The sequence below is a fragment of the Lonchura striata genome, chromosome 7, assembly GCF_050655825.1.
Source record: "Lonchura striata isolate lonStrDom1 chromosome 7, ASM5065582v1, whole genome shotgun sequence".
Classification (NCBI taxonomy): domain Eukaryota; kingdom Metazoa; phylum Chordata; class Aves; order Passeriformes; family Estrildidae; genus Lonchura; species Lonchura striata.
In genome coordinates this window covers 27,461,665-27,484,220 of record NC_140709.1, presented here as the reverse complement: position 1 = coordinate 27,484,220, position 22,556 = coordinate 27,461,665, and the positions used below count along the sequence as shown (strand labels likewise).

Genomic DNA, 22,556 nt, shown 5'->3' with positions numbered 1-22,556 from the left:
AAAAAAAGTAATTTCTGCCTGGCTCAGGAAAAGAGCAAAGTACAATCATTTTTCCACAGCCAAAAAGAGGTCCACAGACATGCCAGAATACATAGGCCATTTTCAGTAACTAAGGAAATCAGAGGAACTTCCATCTGACCTATTCCAAAAATAGATGTAGGTCAGATATAAGACAAGGAAGCCTCTTCTCCAGACAGGCTCTCACTCCAATGGGAAGAAAAATTTCTAAATCAAAATCCAAAATTAAGTACTTTCTATTTTCAATACAGAGTAGCTTATTAGAAAACAAGATTAGAGCTCTGTTATTTATAAAGATGCAATCTCTCAACCAAAAACCTATGGGACGAGAAATTGAACAACCCATTCATGTTTTGAGGAGCATCATAGGCAACTGCTCAATAAAACTGAGTACAAAGTAAATTACTGGAAAAAACCTAATATTCCTTTCCTACCACACAAGATTGGAAAGGTTTTCTACACATTTTCTAACAAAGGTCATCACTAATCACCTTATGAATACAAAGAGAAGCAGCTATTTTCTCACTTCCCATTTGGAATTTTTCTTGCTAATAAGGCAAGAACCCCAAAAAGATTTTCTTTCAGTTCTCAACCTTGACAGAAATTTCTTGAATGGCCTTTAGGGATAGTTCTAATTACAACTGGGAATTAATTATAACTTGAAATTTTCTTATTGAGTGGATTTTCATTGGAGAATATGATTTATAAAAATAATTTCCTCAAACATACTGTATGTTCAACAAAGTTCTGCTGTAACACTGGCAACTCTCCCACCAGCTCACCTGACAAGAATGGGATCCTCAGAATCAGTTTTGCTATGAGGCTCTGTTTATGCAAGGAGATTTCACAAGATGCCTCACAGGAGTTAGGGACAGCTGTCTGCTCCATTTCAGTAACAAGAAAAAAAAAACAAATTGTATGTTCAGGGCTTTCAAGAATATTAATTTTCTAAAATTCCCTTTCTGTGCACAGTTTATATTATCTTTTTTTTTCCCCTCCTCCCAAACAGCAAAACTTCCTGCAGCATCCTGAAATGCTTGGGGATTTTTCCCAAACAAAAAGTCTGCATTCCCCACTATCTCTCCTTTCAGTCTCTTTGCCCATGCTCAGTTGTAGCTTGTGTCCCATTCATACCACAGTGACTGTCCACATAGCACAGAGCTCCATGTCTCCATGACCAAGGGCACATGACTCAGGATAGGAGATGGTTTGAACTAAGGAAGCCTTTTTTCCCCTTGGTCATTCCAGCAAAAAGACTGAACACAGACATTACCATTCTCCCTTTTCCCTCCCTCAGTCTTTCAGATAATTTAAAATCATTCCAGGAGAGAAGTTTGTTTGTGGGTGGTTGTTGTTTTTTTTTTTTTTTTTTTTTTTTTTTTTTTTTTCTGTGCTAATTTGTAGCCTATGGGAAAATCTACAATAAGTAAAGATCTAAGCAGAGCCTTGTTAGCAAATTGTTCCCAGGTTCATAATTGTTAGAATGAACAGTAAAGGGTGAAAAAAGGCATGCCAATTATTATTTTAAATTAGAAATACAGCTTAGAATGCTGCCAAATAGAGCCATGCTGAGGGACAATGTGAAAAGTACAGGAAAAGATCCCCAAATTGTTACAGACCTTTGGAAATTATTGGCCCTGCCCTGAGCTGTCCAGCAATCTAAGCAGACAAAGAATCCAAACTATGTTCAAATTAAAAAGTTGCTATATTTTAGCACATTTAGAGTAAGGAACACAATAAATCAAGAATTTCTGAATCTATTCTCTAACAAGCCAGAAAAATGAGAATAAATATTAAATACTGGCTTATTATTTTAAATCATAAATAAAATTAAGACTTAAAAAAGGAATACGATAGAACTCTGATTTAATTGCTATGGCAACTTGCACAGGAGTTTTAGAGTGGTTCTAGCAGTTCTCTCAAGAGAAATTATCACTTCAATATGTTGCATCAACTTATTTAAGAGTAGCAATAAGAGTAAAATGTAATGTGAATTTAATGTTACATCCACATCATATTGAAGCACTTGAAGCTATTAATTTAGGGCCACGGGACTGGGGTGAGGACCTTTTAAGTTACAGGTTCAATCTATGGCTGATTTAATCTTATCCTACTTGAATTCATCAAGTCCTCAACTCAAATTAGCAGGGTTTCCTTTCTCCCACTACTCTAACAATGCCATTCCAAAGCCTCACTCTACTGGTAGTTTGTAGCCTTCTGCAAAGTACCTGACAGAACTTCCTTGTCTCCATATTATTCTTTACCAACATTTTTTGTCAGTTGAAATAACTTTTCCCCTTTGGTATTTATTCCATTTCTAGTTTCTCCATATAAAAAGCTATTACATGCTCTCTTCATTTCCTCTTTGATATGATAAACAAGTCATTAATAACTTCCAAGAAAATAAATACACACTAACATAAATATGTATATACACTACATATACTCACAAAGATATGTAACAAATGTAAGTGTATATTCACACACATGTCCATAATTATGAAGGAATGGGATTGGGTCAAATCAGATTATGTAAATAAATAAAAATATGAATTTTCAAATACAAAAAATGCAGTTTTATAGACTATTTTCATTGCTTGGGTCGAGATAAAAGTCAATCAATTGCAATGAAATAGCACATAGCCAGAAAATGAGATATTTATATGTGTAACTGTCACAGGAATAATTCAAACATGTTTGCGATAGGCAATTATGTTTAGTAGTAGCTGGAACTCAAAGTACTTCAGGAAAAGGTGATTACAGTAAAAGTTTAAATCCCTTTCATGTCCTGAAAACTAGGGATTTCTTCTTTGTACCCCTACCCATTGCAATAGAACAATAATTCTGGCAGCCACAGAAGAGCTGCAGATTTTGACACTCAGGTTGTTCAGTACCATGTAACAAGTCCAAGATTTAATTATAAATTTGCTATTATACATTTTAAGACCATCACTTAACACTAAGTAGATTCCTCTCAATATGAGAGATGGGAAACAAGAGTCTATCTTCTCAATCTATCACAGTTATTTCTTTTCAGACTACCACATACTTTCTTATTCATCCATATTTGAAACTAAAGACAGTATTTTCATTATTTTTTAGTCTCCAGCATGGTGGTTTTGAACTGTTTTGTCCGAACCCACAAGTTTTCTTGTGCAAAAAATGACCAGAGCACAGCAATTCAAATAAATGCAAGTGTTAATTTTCTACAATGTGATTTTAATCTTTACATACTGTTCTCTCTGTGAAATGTAGCATTTTCTTTATTATGTGGGATACAACTCAACAATGAGCAAGGTTTCAGCTCACTTTTCAAATTTACGCTGAAACTGGACTGACTTGCAAGAGTGTTTCAGACATTTAAAGATGGGTTTTAGTGCCTTGTCACCCATAAAAAGCACAATAAGTGGTTGATATTGGCATGAAAGTAGTCAAAATTCTCCAACAAATCACAGTGAAAATGAACAGCAGAGCTATTCCTTTAACAGGTATTCAATTCAGTGGCCTCTAGTGAACTAGACAGTTTTGTCATTTAATTTGTGTTATACCAGTTTTAATTACTTAAAAGGATATTGGAAAAATATGGCCAATGAAAGTGCATCGCACAAGCTTGCAGTATACCACGTGTCTTTGTTTTCATCCCACTCTCAGCAAATACAAAGAAAAAACCAGAACTTCTATTTGCCTTTGCGCTTTTCAGAGACCAAGAAAAATTTAACTTTGCTGGTGAGGAGTCACTAGATTATTAAGGTGACAGAGTGTAACACATGCCTTCAATGGGCTCTGACCTGCTATATCAAAACGAAATAGTTGCAGCATTAAACTGAACTGTCAGTTATTGTATGCATTTACTGAAAACTCATTTTAAGGTGATTTATCTAATAAGTGTCTCCTCAAGTGCATGATGAATACTGTTTTATCATCATACAATCTTAGGAGGTTGTTGATTACACAAATGACTCAAAAATTTGCCATATCACTGTTTTCACATGATGAAAGCAACTCCTCATTCATGTTACAAGCTTTACATTCTCCAGCTCCTTTTATACCACGATCAGCCAGTTCACTCTTTCTAAAGATAGTAAATCAGTTCAGAGAGAACTACGTGCCTAAACAGTTGGTAGAAATAGAGCAAGGGAGAGAGAAATGACTGGAATGATCAGATGGTTGGAATGACAGTATAATTACCTCTGAGCAGCAGCATTGCTTCTTGTCAGCTTAAGCAGTTTGTAGAATTACGAAGTTACTTTGCAGGCTGAAGATGTTTTTAGTACTTTGAGAAGCCACCAAAGCCTTGTTCAAACAAATGCAACAGATTAACAGCATGGCTATATACTTTGGAAGAATGAATGTCCTTCTGGCAGTAATTGTTTGTAATTAGAAAACCTGTCTATCTGATAATTGTTATCCAGTTATCTGATCTTGGACACAATTATACAAAGCCAATGTCCAGGTTTCAGCACACAACTGGGGATTCCAATTCATATACTTAGACTGGTTAACTGGCATGAATCCCATCAGCCCCACTGCCAAGGTTACCTCAGTGAAGCCTACTTCATCATGAGCAGTTCACTGTGTTCCATCCAATAGCTCAAATTATATCAGCATCTTTAGTCAGAAACCAAACATTAAAAATTGAAAAGCTCTCAGGTCTACAATTTAAATGGCCACCTTCTTTAAAGTGCCATGGGCTTTGAACTCTCAATGACTGCAAAATGTGCATGATCTGAAAAATAACACTAATGCAAACCTAATGTTGCCCTTGCACAGTTCCTTGAGGAATTCAATGTGAGATAGTCCAAGAATAAAGTAACTTACATTTAAATTTCATTAAAAATTAAGCATCACAACACAGCCAACAGCAAAACAGCATTAACTAAAGGCAGCATTTTTGAGCATATGATGAAGTAATAGTTTTTACTGAAGGAGGTATGCTTGAATATTTGTATACATACCCATATGCTTTGTATTTATGCATACACATGAATGCAGAAGTTCTACTTATATTACACCATACATCTCATTATATTAAAAATTTCAAAGAATGCAGCCCTGCTTATGGGAAAATGTTGAGATGCTGCATCATGCTTTATTTTTACATTGCATCAGATAAGTATATATTTACTACTGGCAATCACTAATGAATATCCTATAACTGCCTTGGTTACAGCATCCTTAGGGAAGTGATAAGGCCTGTGTTAGTTATGTAGTATAGCAAATAGATTAATAAAATAATATAGCTTATTTTCCTGTATCAACAGCAGTTAAAACTTAATGTTTGTAAAATTTTGTGGTTTTTTGTTTTTTAAATTACATGATCCTTTTTTTACATATTTTTTAATGTCACAATATATTCGAACAGTTATTCTACACTTACAGAACTTGTTCCAACTGTGTGAAGAAACCAATTCACTACTACTCTATAAAGAACTGAAGGTGAACTGAAGGCTGCATTTAAGAATAGTTTAGAAATAGTTATGAGCATTAAAGTATTATGGTGGTTGCCATTTTAAAAAACCCACTTCCAAACTCAGCATACAGTATCCAACACACAGCACTGTTGTCTGTTTCAAATCACAGAAACTCTTTCAATGCTTTTCTACATGTGATAATATTAAAAAAATTAACAGAAAATAGTTCATGTGCCCACTTTTCTGCACCACATTGAAGTTGTTAGAAGCAAACTTTATATTTACTTCTAATACATGCAAATTTCACAAAGCCATAAGTCTTACTCTCTATTTCAGCAAATAGACTCACCCCTCAAACATAGAACATAAAATCATTTTAAGCTGATATTGAGAAAAGAGGTAGGAAACCTTTTTTTTTTTTTTTTTTCAAGCTAGAGGCTTAACAGCTTTGAATCCCTTTGGAAATCCTTGCTGATTTTAAATTCGGTACTATACTTTGAGACAAAGAGCCTAGATTTGCTGGGAAAGAGGTAGGACTCGGTCCACCGCACCCCATGTAAGTAGGAGAGAGGCTCTCCGTAAAAGCAGGAAGTTTGATTTCCACATGCTGCAGGCTTCCACCTTTTGCCAGCAGGTGGCAAGGAGACAGGGAGAGGCAGGATTGCTAAACCCGTGCGACTCACACATGAGGTGCCAGCTGCCGCCTTTTGCTGTAACGAAAGGAGAGGCAGCTCCGTAAATGCTGAGACCCCAGAATAATGACATTTGCTAGTTTTACTAAATGCTGAGAAGCTGAAAGTAATTACAGTTTCACATAGCTCTACAAACCAATTTATAAAATGACTGACAAAGCGAGCAAGGGTTTCGTACTGCAGTCTGTGTTGCCATTGAAGTTGCACGCTACTCATCTTCCCACATACCTAGTTAAGTGTTCAGTGCTACTCAGCTCCAGAAAAGACATAACGAATGAGCAAAATGAGAGCAAACCCTAATTTTTAGAATCTTAAGGAAGTCTAACATATGCAAAAATATTTCAAAGTCTGTCCCAAAATTCATTTACAAAGATATAAATGAGGAGGCATTGAAATCAATTCAATTACAGAAGTGGAACAAGGACAGGTAAATAAAACACAGATGACAAAACAGAAGCCAAAGTATAAAGTTAAATAAGAAAACACCAAAGAATCCTTGCTGAACTTGTCTAAATGCTTAATCCTAAAATGTGGAATTTTATATGAAATCCATGACCATGGGCTCCTATTTTAAATAAAACATAAGCAAGGATTAATTTTCATTATAAAGGAGAGTATCTGTTCTAAAAGAAAAACAAAACCAAACTCCTCTTGCTACTGAAAACTTTAAGGTATTTCTTACTAATATTTTTTGGGAATTAAGAAAAAATTCTAAAATACAAAGTTTCTGGTCTAGAGGGCTATCTCCTCACCTATTCTTCCACTTCCCAGAACCACAGAGTACTGTACCAAAAAACTAACTCCAAGACCCCTGCTACCAGCATTGTTCTGTAAGGTACAACTAATGGAGGTCACAAACCCAAAAAAAGCCTTCACAAAAAGTAAATTATATTGGGTTTCAGATGCTTTTGTCAAAGCTTACCTGCAAATAGAATGGAAGAACAAAGAAGGCAAATTGATGAACCTCCCTCCAAACAGATGCTAAAGAGCTACTTGCAGTATCTTATTCTGTACTGAATTCAGGCAGCACAGTGAGAAACAACACTTTGAGTAATGGCCCAGGTCTGATCTCACTGCACAAACCCGTAAAGCAAAAATCATTCAAGTTGCACTACTGTAACATTGGAAACAGCTCTACAATGCCATTATGCATAGTAACATGTGGATGAGACTTAAATATCTACAAAAGAAAATAAAGATTCAGCAGAGAAAATCTGAAGGACCTGTAAACTAAATAACAATAAAAGGAGTGCCTATACACAAGATTGATCATAACCAAGCCTCTTGCTACAATTCAGTGTTAAAATAAGATGTTTAAGCTGGGCATATATTTCTCTTCTTCCACTTCTTCCTCTTAGAAAAATGCTTAATTCTTGCAGTTCAAGCTAGATGCACTACCCTCACAGGCTGTAGTACTCAAAGTAACCAGTATATAGAATGTAAACATGACTGGCATTCCTCTTGTTCCTTAACCCTTGATTTCTTCCATAAAGCTCAAGCATTGTTTGCAGTGCAATGTGGTAAACAACTTGCTACAACAACAGCAAATAGAGCCATATTTAATTCAGACACTGTCATTACATTTCCTTTAACATCTGCAAAACTGTTCCAACTCTTGGTCCAACTCTTCATTCACATGAAATATTCTAATGATTTCATAAAGTACAGGGCTGTGCCCAGTGCTTTTCATCTCTTTGTTCCTTACTCCACAAACCTCAAAATTAGAAATCAGAGTAATAGGCAGAGTTGCAAAGCTGGGTGCATCTGATCCTGTGCTGATAAGATACAAATGAGAAAAAAAACCCTTTCCTGAAGGAGATGGAAGTGTGCTATTTTATGGGGAATACACAGCGATCCTTTTACCACAAAGTTTTTTGCTTTAAGCCATGTTAGCCCTGCAAGTACTACTACAAACAGTTCAATATCAAAATACAGTAAAATTTAAAGCAAAATCAAATACCATACAAAAACAAGTGTCTGCTTTCGTGCACGTATGGTAGAAAATAAGATGGCAGCAGTTTCCTATGTTCTCAAACAAAGAGTCACAGTAATGGCTTGTATGACCAGATTTCATTGGGAAGGTCATCATAAGATGGAGACCTTGCATTCTCTCCTGCTTGGAGACACATGTGAGAATGTATCCATCTGTTATAATAAAACTGAAAGTTTAATTTTGGTTTATAAACATTTACTAAATAGTGCAAAATTCCTTCTGCAAGACAGGTAAAAAATTAGGCCTGTAGTTACAGCTTCTGCAGAATATTGTGTATACATTTTGGTACTTCTTCCTTTTTAGAAATTATTTATCCCACTGATATCAAATTGAAAGCTGTATATAAATTTAGATTTTCTTTTTTAAGTCAGTACATTGTTATATGCTTTACTGAAATTTTCTTTACTTTGAAGTCTATGAAGTCAGTGAAACAGTGATGACTTTCAGTGAGACACAGAATGGTGATTTGCTTGGCACTGCCCTTCCTGCAGTGGTCTAAAAAAGCATGAGTACTGTTAGCTCCAGCTGAAGTCGGGAGGAGCTGGGGAGATTCCTCACCTTTCATATCTAAGCTTGGTATTATCAGCGGCAGATGTGCCGATGCACAAGGCATATATGTAACACGCTGCATAACAGCAAGATTTATACCATATGCCACAACAGTAATATTCTCATCTTAAATCAATGCTGAGCTGAAAGGTTCAGATGAAATTATTATAATCCACAGATGTTCCACGGACAGAAAAACAAATTTTTGCATAAAAATGCACTGTGGTACTAGAGCACACTTTAATGTGGAGACAAGTGAAAATCTGTTTTAATTTTTCACCCACAAATTTGCTCAAATTTGTCTCAGACTGTCAGTCATGGCTATTGCTTGTAGATACTTAGCAGTAATTTCAATTTTCAGCAAGTGATTAACAGGGAATTGTATAAGTATAAAGAATTATTTCTAGATCATTTAATAACCAAACATCTACTGAGGAAACTTTAATCTTTAAAATAAATGAAAGTCATTCAGTCTGAGAAAGGAAATACACTGAGTGACCAAAACACCCAGTCAAAAAATATCAGCTCGGAATCTGAGTTCTCAATTGCATGCAAATGCCCATGTGCAAAATACCTACCACAAACAAATGCCCACAGCTATTTGATTAACAGTTCTGAATATTAAGCTATAGAAAGCGAATTTCTCACAATCTGGCAAGAGGGAACAGCTAAATTCCTTTCTCCAAAATGCAGCTTTGCCATCTGTGTATCTTGAATATTATTCTTTTTAGTCCTCTTTGAGCAAAATTTGGGAGGTCCAAATTACTCAGTACAAATTTAATAGAGTCCTTTTCAGTGAAAGTTAAAGAGGCTGTTATAAATCTTCTAATGTTTGAGCCATACCATCCTGCAACAGACCCTCCCATGGCTATAACAGCAGTGGGTTCTCAGTGAGAGGTCCCAGAGCAGTTTAATCTCAACTGCTGCTGCCCCACACATTTCACCATCCCAAGAAACATACTCAATTTTAATGGAGAAAACTAACCAATAAAAGAGTGACTAATCTTGAGCAGAATGAGGCCTTAATCACACAAATGTCAGAAGCACTGGCAGGAAAGAGTAAAATAATGGAAATAGGAGCACAGGACTATACCAGCTTTAACTTAGGTATTGCTAAGGAACCACATCCTGCAGTAGAAACTGCAAAAAATAGCAGCAATTTAGATGAATCAAACTCTGACAATGCAGTTTTAAAGAAAACCACACAGGCCAGAGTACAGGGGAAAGTACTGGAGCAGTTAACAGCACACACTTAGGGTGAGTGTAACCACTTCCTTCGCTTTTCTTTGTATATTTGATTAAGCTAGGGAATAAGAGGGTAAAAGCCAGGTTCTGCTTCCCTTACTGAAGAGGCAGAAAAGCTTAAGTGCTCAGGAGATCACAGCAACAAATTATGCTTCTGGTCAGGTTAGTTTTAGAAGAGATTAATAACCAATTAAGAGATCCATGCTCCAAGTATAAACTGAAAAAATGATTGAAATTAACATGACCTGCAAACAAGACAACTTTTATGAATGAAATAAAGATTCAGAAAATGTAGCACTACCAGAAGGGACCAGTCCTTTAACAAATTGTATTATTGGAAATTTAGGAGCTGTACATCAAATATAATAAACAAAAACTCCTCTGCTCTTCCCTAACACTAACTTCATTTCCTCTGAGAACACAAGTAACCTGCACGTTACTTCTAGAATAGGAATGTCTGACACAAAATGCATCCAGCCCTTGAAGTTAGGGTGATCTAACTCTTGAGATCAGCCAAGTGGTAACAGCTATGACAATACTCAAAGTCTCCCTGTAAGCTGTTCATATGAATTACGCTGATTTTCACTCACTTCATCCCAAGTTGTCAAAAAGCACATATCAGCCTTTGCTCATCTGTGTTAGCTTGTTAACTATTAAACACATAGAGATGAAACCCATGAAGTACATGAAGCTGCATAATATTGTTCAAGGCAGTGCTTTTCTAAAAAGCATTATTTCAGTAAGAGGTTTATTTGTCCTGAGAAGATTATATTTGCCTCAATGAGTTTTGAATTCTAAGTAAAACTTCAAGTCCATGACTTAGATCCATTTTACAACCCTAGCTTTTCAATTTTTCAGATGCTTTTTCACAGATCAGTTTTGGAGCAAATATATAATGTTGTATGAGAAATGCCTGAGTTACCAGACAATAGAGTAATATTTGGAAATCTGGCTCCTCAATTAATGCTAGTTAAGCACTCAAGATGACTTCTAAACTTCAAAATTCTTGGTCTACAATTTTGTCATGAAACCCACATTTTCTGTGGCTTGTTCCATAATAACTATCCAAGTTTACAGTGGAAAATATGAGTAATGGCTACATTTAAACAGAATGGACTTCAGGAAAAATACTTGCATCAGATCTGACAAAACAAAAGCAAACTGCAAGTCAAAATCAGCTTAGTAAACATGCCTCTTACTTTAGCCTTTATTTGGTTCTTATTTCAAACACCCAGACAAGTATATAAAAAACAAAATTGAGTTAGTACCGGTGGCACAGAAACAATACTGAAGCAGGTAAGCTCAACTGTTGTGAAATGGTAAGGAATTGGAGTAGCCCACATGAGGTACAGCATCATGGAGATCAGTATGAGTGGGATCAATGAATTCTGGGCCTGTGCCTTGGCATGCACCAACTTTGCCAGACACCAAGGTATGCTGGGAGGTTTGCTACATGGCAGTTACAAGGACTAACTCCACTTGGTGCTTGTCTGCTGAATGCTTGCTAAAAAGTAGCTGCAAAGGGATGTGTTTAACATCAAAATACATATAACAAGTACACAAAAATAGGTTAAACATTCACAACCAAAAGAAACTAATCAATAGCAGGAGTACTAAAAAGCATAACAGGTACTCAAAGGAAAAGTCATCAGAATTCCCAGCCATGCTGCAAATAGCATTTTTGTACTGGAATCTGAATCAGTCTGAAGTTTGCTGTACAGATGAAAACAGTAATCCTTGACAGTAGTTCAATAGAAAATGTAATTTGGGTCATTGTATCCTTGCTAATACATCATCCGGTTCACCTGACTAATTGTAATCCCTCTCTGGCTTAGAGGTCTACAAACCACAGGATTATTTATAACAAATGTTTTTCAGCAGTAAATTCAAGAACATCTCCTGCAATAGCTAAATGACAGCAACACGGCACAGAGTCCCTAAAGCAAAACCATATTATTGCATGTAATTTTGGGCAAATAAGATCTTTTGAAAGAACTTCAGGTCATACAAGGCCTACTTGCACAGATATTCATCCAGAATTCAAAGCTTAATTTTTAGACGGCAACTTGAATTTGCTGTGCAGCAAAGAATTCAGCACTGCTACACTAACTGTAACTAACAAAGGTTTAGAAACACCTCCAAAAAGCATGGATTTAAGGCACAGACTGACAACCTTGCATCCCACAAAGTAAATCAGCAATGGAGCTTATTTGACACCTAGAAAAAATATTACATTTCTTACAAATCTTTTGTAAGAATTCTTCCTGGCCACTGACCCAAATTCCAAGACATTAAACCAATTATGGTTAGTCAAGGCACTCTATTCCTGTCAAAAACAATAAAAAAAATCCTTTTAATATACATACATTTCCCTTTTGTTAACTTGCAGTGATGTCCATTTCCTTCTGAAGTATCAATAAAAAATGCAACAATTTTCTTTCAGATTTAACTTGCCACCCTTTTTGTCTACCCCATTCCTCTTCCTCTCAGAAAAAAAAAAAAAAAAAAAAAAAAAAGCCAGAAAACTCTAAGGAGGTAGATTACTTACAAGAAGAAAGCTCATTGTAGGAAAAAACATCTACCCAGTAATTCAGTTCTGCTGACTGCCTCAGTCACTGGTGATAGCAGCATTCTGTAGACTGATCTGGAAAGAATGATTTAAAAAGAGGGACACAGTCAGGAATTTAAATGCTCTTGACTACTGACACACTTTGCTAATCTATCTTGAGAAGGTCAGTTAACTTCATTGTGTGAATTTCCAAAAGGATATATTAATTTTATCCATCTTTAAATAAGATTTTCATCTCATCTTCAAAGCCATTCCAAAAAGGACTATGTTTTCCTTTCTTACTAAAGCCAAAAGATTGTCAGATGGGGGCAGGTAAATTGTGATATTCTATGGCAATATGTGACACCATTCCCTAATTAAACCATTCAAATAAAACACAGTAATTAACATTAAATTATTCTAGATTCACACTGTTCATTTGTGCTTCCACGAACACAGCAATTTAGGACTATTTATGTTCATACACCTCACAATTCAATAAAGGAAAGCTTTCAATGCCAAGATTTAAAATCCATATGTTTAAGACATATGATTACACATACATGCATCTTATAAAGTGAGATGGAAATTGCTCTCCTGTTTGTAAAATTACCTAGTGCATTTCATTATAAGGCACACAAAGCTTACAGTCCTTCAGAGTGATTCCAACTAGTGCCATCCAGTCTTCTTTCCATGGTCAGGGGCCAATTCTTTAAAATCCACCTCTGCTGACTGAGAACAGACACATGGGAGGTATTTTCAAGAGCACAGTATAAAAAATATTCAGTCTTCATACGTAGTCAGTGTAAGTTCCTTGTCTCCAGGTGACTTCTTAATCACAACTATCCAATATGTATATGCTTAATTTCTTTTCCTTTGCTACCTTTTCTACTCCTTTATTGCAGTTGCTAAAAATGAAGGCCTTTTACAAATACAAAAGTCTTTACTGAAAACAGATAAGATGTACTTCATTAGTCCCCTTTTATCCACCCACATCATTGTCCATGTTACAAAGTAACACCTAAATAATAATTCATGTTCCAAAGATGGGCCTCTTGGCCTTCCTGTTGTGTGTTCCGCATGAAAGAGCAAGAAAAATGAGCTGATTTCAGAAAGACTAAACTTTCCACTACTCAAAAATGGAGCCTTAGAGATAACTACACAAATTCCTTTCAGCAGCAAATAATGATTGGCATATACTTTTCTTCGGGCAAGAACAATAAAATTTATGTATCATTGTATTTTAGAATGATCAAAACTGAATCCATATTCAAGATTCTAGCTCCAAAATTTTGAAATACAATTAATGAGCACTTCTCTCTCCAAGTCACCAATGCCTGTTGCTCAAGAATAAGATGTTAAAAGTTCAGTCTGCTGGACTCGACTTCACTCTGCAGAACAAAACCCCAACTATTCCTATGGCTTTGGGACAACAGCACGTTTAACAAAACTTTCCTAGCTGCACACAAAATGAAAACATCTTGCTTGTAACATTCCTTTTAGCAAGCATTTAACAAGAGTCTCCAGATTATAATCAAGCTTCTAACTGAAAGAATAAATGCTGACTCCTATTTATAAGAAAAGCAGGATAAGTCAACCAATTTAAATGTTCTGCTGTTCACTGCCAACTACATCAAATTCATATTCTTAGTTAAATATATAAAAAATTTAAAATATTTTCAACTGTTTACAGTATCAATCCAAACGAAAATACTAGTACATTAGAAGATCAGATTTTAAAATGACAAAGTGGCATTATGTAGACCCAAAAGCATACACTGAAGTTTTAATTTGTTCAGTGGTACAATTTAATATACTTGTAACCTCAAGTAACAGATTCCTGATTTATTTGCCAGAATTCTATTGATAAAGGCCTGTGGTCCTGCATGGCAGGCAATCCTTCCTAGGTTTAGCTGATATTTCTTTTGTTCTGAGCAGTGGTTTGATCAGAGGTCCTTGTTGGAGGTTCTCTAAGCACTCCCCGGCACTTAACTCTTACAAGACCCAATTCTGTTATTTTTCTACAAATGCCATCCGGCTGAGATCTACAATAGAACCTTTTGTGTAACTTATCTTTTTCAGCATATAAATATTGTGTTTCTATTGCTTTGCAAAGAATAAATGTCTTTATAAGACAGTTTACTTATGTTGACATTCAGCACCTCCCACACCTTACAAAATAGAAATAATTATTATGTGATTCTAGTGATCTATCAAAGACTGATGAGCAACAATAATGGTTTTAATAACTGACCAGCAATCCAAAGCCTGAATGACTAAAGTACACTTTTCAAGTTTTAAAGTTCATCACTAGAAATGTGCCTAAAAATGCCAGGAGGAGAGTCCTATAGTGACAGACAAACTTAATGCATGCTGCAAAGGACTGACAATTCACTCATCATTTGTCTGTTCATGAAAAACACAAGAGACTATATTACAGATTGATACAATTCTGATCTCTGCTCTAATGCTTGGCCTACTCACTCCTAATAAATCCCACAGAGAAACCCAAAAACTGTTTGAAAACAGTCTGCAAATAAATAGAATTATTTTCATTAGTCATTCAGTACTGAAGTACTACTAATTTCCTTATGGATAAAGTAAACACAAAGCTTCAAGTTTCCCTGGCAATCCTGTCATTTAAAAACAGGAAAAAAAATAGGACAAATCCCCCCACCACTGCAAACCATCCAGCTGGTGATCCTGATAGCTACAGACTACAGTTAACTGATAGTGATGTAAACTCCTTATGCCAGCTTGCTTAAGCACAGAAGCACAAATGCACATAATTAAGATCTGATGTTTGCTTTTTCCTCCAAACACAAATGCAGTATTTGTGTTTGAGCACTGGCAGTAACAACTGTGAACTATGCTATTAATGTCTGATTTAAAAATGCTTGTGGCAGAATTCTGCCTAGAGGAACAAAAATAAAATGCATTCAGACAAAGCAACAGTGAAAAGTGCATTAAGAAAATTAAAAGCAGTGATTACAGAAGAAAATAATGTATTCTCCTCTCAGAAAGTTATTTATGTATAACATTTCTTAAAATGGATCCAAACACTGACAATTCTCAATAAAAACTAAATTTTTGAGAGGATATATTTTTAAAGGACATGGGAATTCTTGTTTTATTAAAAGGGAGAAATATAGTTCAGTACCCTTGTTGCTTATTTTCCTCAAGCATTTTTCAGGTTAACTAAATTGGTACTAAATGGTCCAGGAACTTAGATGCATTTATAGCTTTATTTATTAACTCAGGTTTAAGAATTCCTATCTTAAAAAAACACATCACAGAATTGAGGCTTCTTAACTTCAATAAGGGACACAATGAAAACTGTCTGCAGTTTAAAGAATTTCACACTAAACTGAGGCATCCATTTATTATACAGTCTTCCAAAATGATCTCTGGCTCTAAATCAGTATCTGAAGGTATGTTTTTTTCACTGAGGATCCATGGATTTCAGCTGTCTGTTGCAAGTGGCTATAGTAGGACTATATGAAATTGTCCTCTCACCTGTTCCTATTGAAGAGTTCTGTAGTTTGCTACTGCTGTATAAAACCATCCTACAGCTTAGTCTTTTTTCAGAGATATGCACAAAACAAAAATCCTGGCAATTATTTTTCTGAACTTTTAAGACCATACAAGGCCAAACACAGCCAAAGTAGAGGCTTTGAAAAACCACAACCCAGGTAGGCAGAAAACATCCACCCTGTTATTGTCTCCACTGTGTGGGGGTTTTCAGCAGCCACTTCTGCCAAAGCATCCTGCCAAAATTTGTCAATTCATATTGCAATCAGTCACATTGCTTCCACTGGTAGATTTAACACAAACAAGTTTTCCCAAGGTAGCACCAAGTAAATATTGATAATCAGTTAAGGAGAGTTTTTGTTTCTTTGGGGTTTTTTTTGGTTTGGTGATATTGGATTTTTTTAATGTTTGTTTGATTTGTGGGTTTATTTGGCTCTTTCTCAGAAAAGCACAAAAGGGCAAATCTATATCAGTTAGAAACGCTGAATGTCACTGGAAATTCTGAAGATGGACTTTTATTCCAAATGCAGCTGAGTGAAGTTACAGGAACCTCCTAATAGAACAAAACATCATTCTGCATGTACATCACAAGGCCTTAGAACAACAAGTAAGAAGATTAGAGAAGATTTTGCTTCAGGTCAACAAGGCCTGCAATATGCTTTTCAGTCTTAGCTTTCACATGTGCTTGGTTGAGATGAATTAGAGAATTACAGAATGGCTGAAGCTGGAAGAGACATTCTGAGACATCTGGACCAAGTCACCTTCTGATAGCAGGTTCAGCTTGGGCAGATGGCTCAGGATATCTGAATATCTCCAATTATGGAGACCTGGCCCAGTGTTTCACCACCTTTACAGTAAATAAGTATTTCCTTTTATTTAATTGTAGCTTCCTGTGCATAAGACAAGTGGGAAATAAGCCTCACCTTCTAATCACAGAAGTTCCTTCTGGGACAAGAGGAATATTAAAACTCCATAGGAATATTTTAAAAAAAAAATAGATACATTCTTAAAAAATCAAAAGGAATTTCTGTACTTAAAACAGATTGTTAAAGGCATCATCTGGATATGTACTTACCACTGCCACCTGACAACTTTTGTGCTCTAGAGGAATAAAAATTTGAGATTTCTAGTGTGCAGTAAATAGCAAAAATTTCAATTCACCATATTGCACAAGCACATATATAATTTTCTGCCTGCATATAAAAATAAGTATTTTGATAAAGCTGAACAAAAGAAGGTGCTTCAATGCTTCAATTAGAAATAATTTAAGTTAGCGATACTTTTTCTTACAGCCTTATATGTATTACATGTGCTAAAATCTTCCAAGTCTATCTACAAGTAAAAGGGATATTCCTCATCCACAGAAGCACTGACCGTGACAGGATTATTTGCATTAAGATCAATGAAGAATTCCCTGATACTATAAAGTAACAAACATTGCCTGTCACATACTTTCCATTGTCATTACATATGGGAGAATATAACTGGAAGCTGTAGAATCTGTATCCACTGGGTATCATATGGCTAAGTCTGTCCTTTGTTTCATATAAACATATTCTATTTGAGTAATATTTTTTTTAGATCAGCATCCCATAAACAAATGAGCTAGCACAGAGTCCTGAGCTTATGCAGTACTCTTCTAAGAAAATACTGTTCTCTAACAAACAAGTAATTTCAAGTTGAGAACCTACTTGCCTACTATTTGTGCAAGGTACATGAAAGCATCATCTCAAACCATTTTTGGAAGGAAAAGCTAAACTGGATACAGTATAAATTCCAGAAACCCATGGTGCAAGGATACTGACTTCAGCCAAATTCTGACCTTATTTCTGTGCATGTGGCAGTCCAAGTTAAAAAAAAGGAATGGCAGAAGTTAGGCTCATGTTGACTGCATTGCAATATACCCATCTACAAACCCAGAATATTCTAAGGAAAAGAAGAAAGAAGGGAAATTGGGATACAAGCACACACATGCCAAAATTTCACTGCCAAACCTCAGACTGCAGAAATGATTAGGGGACTGAGCTTTGTCCAATTCTTTAAACAAAAAAATCCCCTTTTATTACACTTCTTGGTCCACTGTGCATTCTTTTAAATCTCAAACAGATTTCCTAATTTATATTGATTTACACCAGGCATCACAGAGCTTCCTTAAATCCCAAGTTTTTTGTACACTTCGATAAACTCCAAAGCACAGAAACTTGTCATTGTTCATCTTGTCATGAACAGCAGAACTACCAATATTTTTTTAGGGACTCCTGCCCTTTGCTCATAATTTTTCTATTAAAGTAATTCCAGTTCTTTCTGCACACTGTATCTTCTGAGCACCGGAGCAGGACAGAGACAGGGTCCAGTGTGACTCTGCACACAGAGTTACCATACTGAACTTTCAGCCTATTATGTTCAAACATGTTGTATAAAAGCTGAATTCCCCCAGCTTTCATTCAGTAGAGGCATTAATTTGAATAATCCTAATCTAGTAATTCCTCAATTTTCCTAACCTTTCCACATTACTTGCTCTGCAAGTTCTACTCTTCACTTACAGCAGCCAACAGAGTATTGAAAATGACTGATAGAAAAGTATTAGAAAGGTAGATAGAATCAAGATTAAACAAAACAAATTTCCACAGGGAAACAGAAAAGAGAAAAAGGTGTTTTAAACAGCACAGTATTTCCAAATACTTTATACACTCTGATTTTTTTAGTACTAAAAAAGCTGAGATCCTATATCCTATTTTTCAGCAGCTTCTCCACACAGCTGACATAAAAGAAACATGGATTTACTTCTCATGCTGAGAAGTAAATTATTCTTTTATTCTCACTTTCATACAACTCAGTAAATTGCCCAGAGAGTGATTTATTCTGCGCTATGATCTCCAGAATATCTTATACCCACACAAAAGATGGATGCTGGCAGCCAGAGCTGTCAGTAGGAATTTCAGCAGAAGTAAACTGTTTATTACATACAATGCAGCATAATAGCTGTAATTTCATTTGAACTGTTGCCATTAATAGAACTACAAGCCAAGACCTAGGCATTCATCACTGTGCAGCCACTGAGAATTCCTCTGTGCACACTTCACCACAGATGCAGGTATCTCAGTCCTGAAAGTGTTATTGTACCTGAAAGAACGACAAGCCAGGCCTGGCACTTTCTCTCTGTAGTGAAAGACACAGGTGGATATCAACTGCTAAGGAGTTTCCCATCACTATTAACAGGTGCTTTCACAGCTATTCCGATCCTCTGCCAAAATGCAAACTAGCAATTTCAACACATATGCATTGAAAAATGTTTGAAAGGAAACTAAAATATAATACACAGATATTCAAATATGTGTACATATACGCTGCACATTAGTTGGACAGGAAGCATGTTTTTCTATAGCATGTTCTTCTGAAATATTACATCTCCTATGTATGAAGACATAGAAATTCAAATACCTTAAATACTTGGCTAAAGCTATCACATCAGCAGATAGTTGTTCTTCACCTAGACTTTTGGTGAAACACCTATTAAAATGCTGTCATTTAAGTGCTATGACTAAAACAAACTACAGGTTGTTTTCTTGGTCTAAAAAAATGTATACAGCCTGAATTATATTCTATGCTGTTTATATATGCCGTGAATGGAAGATCAGGATTAGCATACATGCTATAAAGGCAATGGAACATAGCCAATTTCAGAAAAAGTGCTTTGCATATAGTAAAACCAACTTCTGCTGTGTATCCTTCCTGCTCAGAAACTGCAGATTTGTCTGCCTCCAACAGGTTAACAGAATTAACCACCCTGCAGGCAGCCCCAAGGGTCTGTATGGGAACTCAGTCTCGGAAGAGGTGAATAAGCCATTAGTTCTCTCCAGAGGAATTAGCTTTTATATGGGTGTCTCTCATCACTGCTAATCAACCATAACACACATTCTTTCTGCCAAACCCCCTGAGATGTATGAGCAAACATCCACAAAATCTGAAAAGATGCTATACATTTCACTTTCCTGTCCTACCTACAGGAGGGAAAAATGAGCAGTGAACTGCACATGCTGGACAGGCTGTTCTACTGGCAACTCAGAGGTCAGCTTGTGACTGATCTTGTGTATGAAAACTGTGAGGGCTGCTGTGTGGAAAGAAGAGCAGATGCATAAAAGAAGCAGCATGTAAAAAGAAAAGGTCTTTCCTTTTCCAATAATAGAGAGCATAGCAAGCAAAGAATTAGTAAATAGAAGAATGGAGACATGAAGCCCCACAGAGAAAAGGACAAACATGACGGCTAACAAGGCCTCTCAAAAATACAGTATTTTGTGCTTCCATTGGGTGATATGTGTAAGGATTAATGCACTCAGTTACTGAATCTACTTGCATATTGCAACAGTCACATGACAAAGATTGTAAGCAAACTTAGAGCAGTCACCATTAAAATTTATAATATATCACAGAAGATTTCTTGGATCTCTTTGAGAGTAGGAATAAATTGGTGCTTTCTATTTCAAGTGGGGAAAACAGATCATGTACACCATTATTTCCTATAATCAAAAGAAAGTCCATTCCCCAGTTTTAGTCATGGTGTGTGTCTGAATTCTGACTAAGATACGGACTAATTTCCATACTCTTCCATAAAGCTCATGGAGCATTTTGGATGAAGATGAAAGCCTGTCTACAACCTTATGTATTAGCTTTAATTACTTGGTCCCAGTTGCATCACAAACACACTAAGGTTAAGTATTTCTGGGCAGAAGTACCAGCATCGCCTTTGGTTACTGTAACTGTCCCCACAATGTGAATAATGCCTGTAAACCCTACTGGGCAAGCTAATCTCTCATCTGCAGAAACCACTGGAGAGAATACAGCCCACAGGAGAAGAGTACCGATTTTTCTTCATCGTTCTGACAGTAATTATTCCTGTTTCTCAACAATAATTACTAAATTGAAAACTTTCTTTTGCCTGACCACTTCTTTCCAGTGGATCCCTGCTTTTTTCATCAGGTATCAATAATCGTAATAGAGCTGTGTCTGTGCAAACAAACTTTAGCAATCAAGGTCCAAATATACAGATTTTCAGAGCACAGACATTTTCCTCTATTTAAAAATTACCTGCTTCCTATGAGAAAAGCAGAGCACTAGTTTCTTCTTATGCATATACATTTTGTAGATCTTATCTAGTATTTCTTCAGTAGAGTACCTAGTAGGGAACAGAAGTGAGAATGTTTCATTAGTCCACCTAATTAAGTTTTTGTGTCAGCATTGACCTGAATTGCTCAAAACTGGACTGTGAAAATCTGCCTGCGTCATGAACTGAAATAAACAATTAAATGAAGGAGCTAGAGATTTTTTTCCTAAATAATTTTGCACCATTAACAGAGGCACTGTGAAAACTTCCACTCGAAAAATAGCCTTAGGGCTTGCTCACAGAGGAAAAAACGATCTAGAACACATTGTACAACGATATCTCCAAAATTCAAGCCAGGAGAAAGAGGACGTGCTTGGGAAAAGTCCGAAGCGAACACCTGAATGTTTTTACCGGCGCGGATACGGACTTTTCAAATCGCGCCGCACAGCGCCATCTTCTGGCCACCAAAATTTGGATTTTTCCTGGTCTTCGCGAAAAAAGCTGTAACTTTATCAAACCTAACGTTCATGCAAAATGTTAGTGGAGTTAAGATTAAGAAAAAAAAAAAGCTGTTTTAATAAAAAACCTATGAAACTTAAATCACCAAACTTTTTAATCGTTCTCTGCTATTTCTACAAACGTGAATAAGCCACTCTCAAGTATTTTGCATGTTTCTAGCTTGCTACGCTAACAAATAACCTTAATGCCACCATATTTCCTTGTTGAATTTTCCAACAAGAAACCAGTTAGTAGTTTGATTACTTGATTAAGCAATTAGTGTTTCATTAATTCTCCTTTCTTGAACTCCTCAGCTGACAGGAGACAGGCTTGGTATTCAGTAGTTTTCTAGGTTTGCATACAAGTGTCTTAAAGTAGATTAAGAAGATAGAATAAAATGAAGAATATGTGAGATATCAAAATTCTAGAAAAGGGAAGAATAAAATGAAGAATATGTGAGATATCAAAATTCTAGAAAAGGGAACGTTGAATGCTTAGAAATAACCTATAGGCTCTGTTTCCTTGCTTCGTTTGCCATGTAAAATACGGAGTTCTCACCAGTACACGTGGAAGCTTTTCTTCCAATGCAGCAGAACTAGTTTAACCAAAGCCAATATGCCAAAGCTACCTTTTGTATGTTTTTTAATACAACCAGCACTTTTAGGAGACAGGTACCTTCCGGTTTGGAAATAAACGGCTCCACGTGAAGCGCTGGAGCCCTCCTAGCTAGTGCTCAAAGTTCTACAGCCGCGCAGGCCGCGGCCGCTCGCCACGGCTGCCTCAGGAGCCACGGGCTCAGGGCGGCGCGCGCGCACCTGCTCCCTCACGGCCCCGCGCGCTTCCCGCCGCCGCCCTTTCAACGGCCTCGTGACGTCATCGCGGGGCGGGCGCACGTGCGACGCCCCCTGCCGGGTCTCTCCCGAGGGAGCCGCGGGCAGGCGGTGCCGGGGCGGTGCCGGGGCGGTGCCGG

General features: G+C 36.5%; 1 long non-coding RNA gene across 2 annotated transcripts; it reads right to left on the bottom strand.

Moving 5' to 3' along the window:
• Positions 1 to 2,690: 2,690 nt before the first annotated feature.
• Positions 2,691 to 22,386, bottom strand: LOC146766921 (uncharacterized). Of its 2 annotated transcripts, none has more exons than XR_014956760.1 (5): positions 22,262 to 22,386; positions 21,073 to 21,160; positions 13,070 to 13,188; positions 12,457 to 12,552; positions 2,691 to 6,139 (listed from the first exon to the last, which is right to left on the bottom strand). It is a non-coding gene; the product is annotated as an uncharacterized LOC146766921 (long non-coding RNA). The 2 variants fall into 2 exon arrangements; XR_014956761.1 differs by having other exon boundaries at positions 13,105 to 13,188.
• Between the last annotated feature and the right edge of the window lie 170 nt (positions 22,387 to 22,556).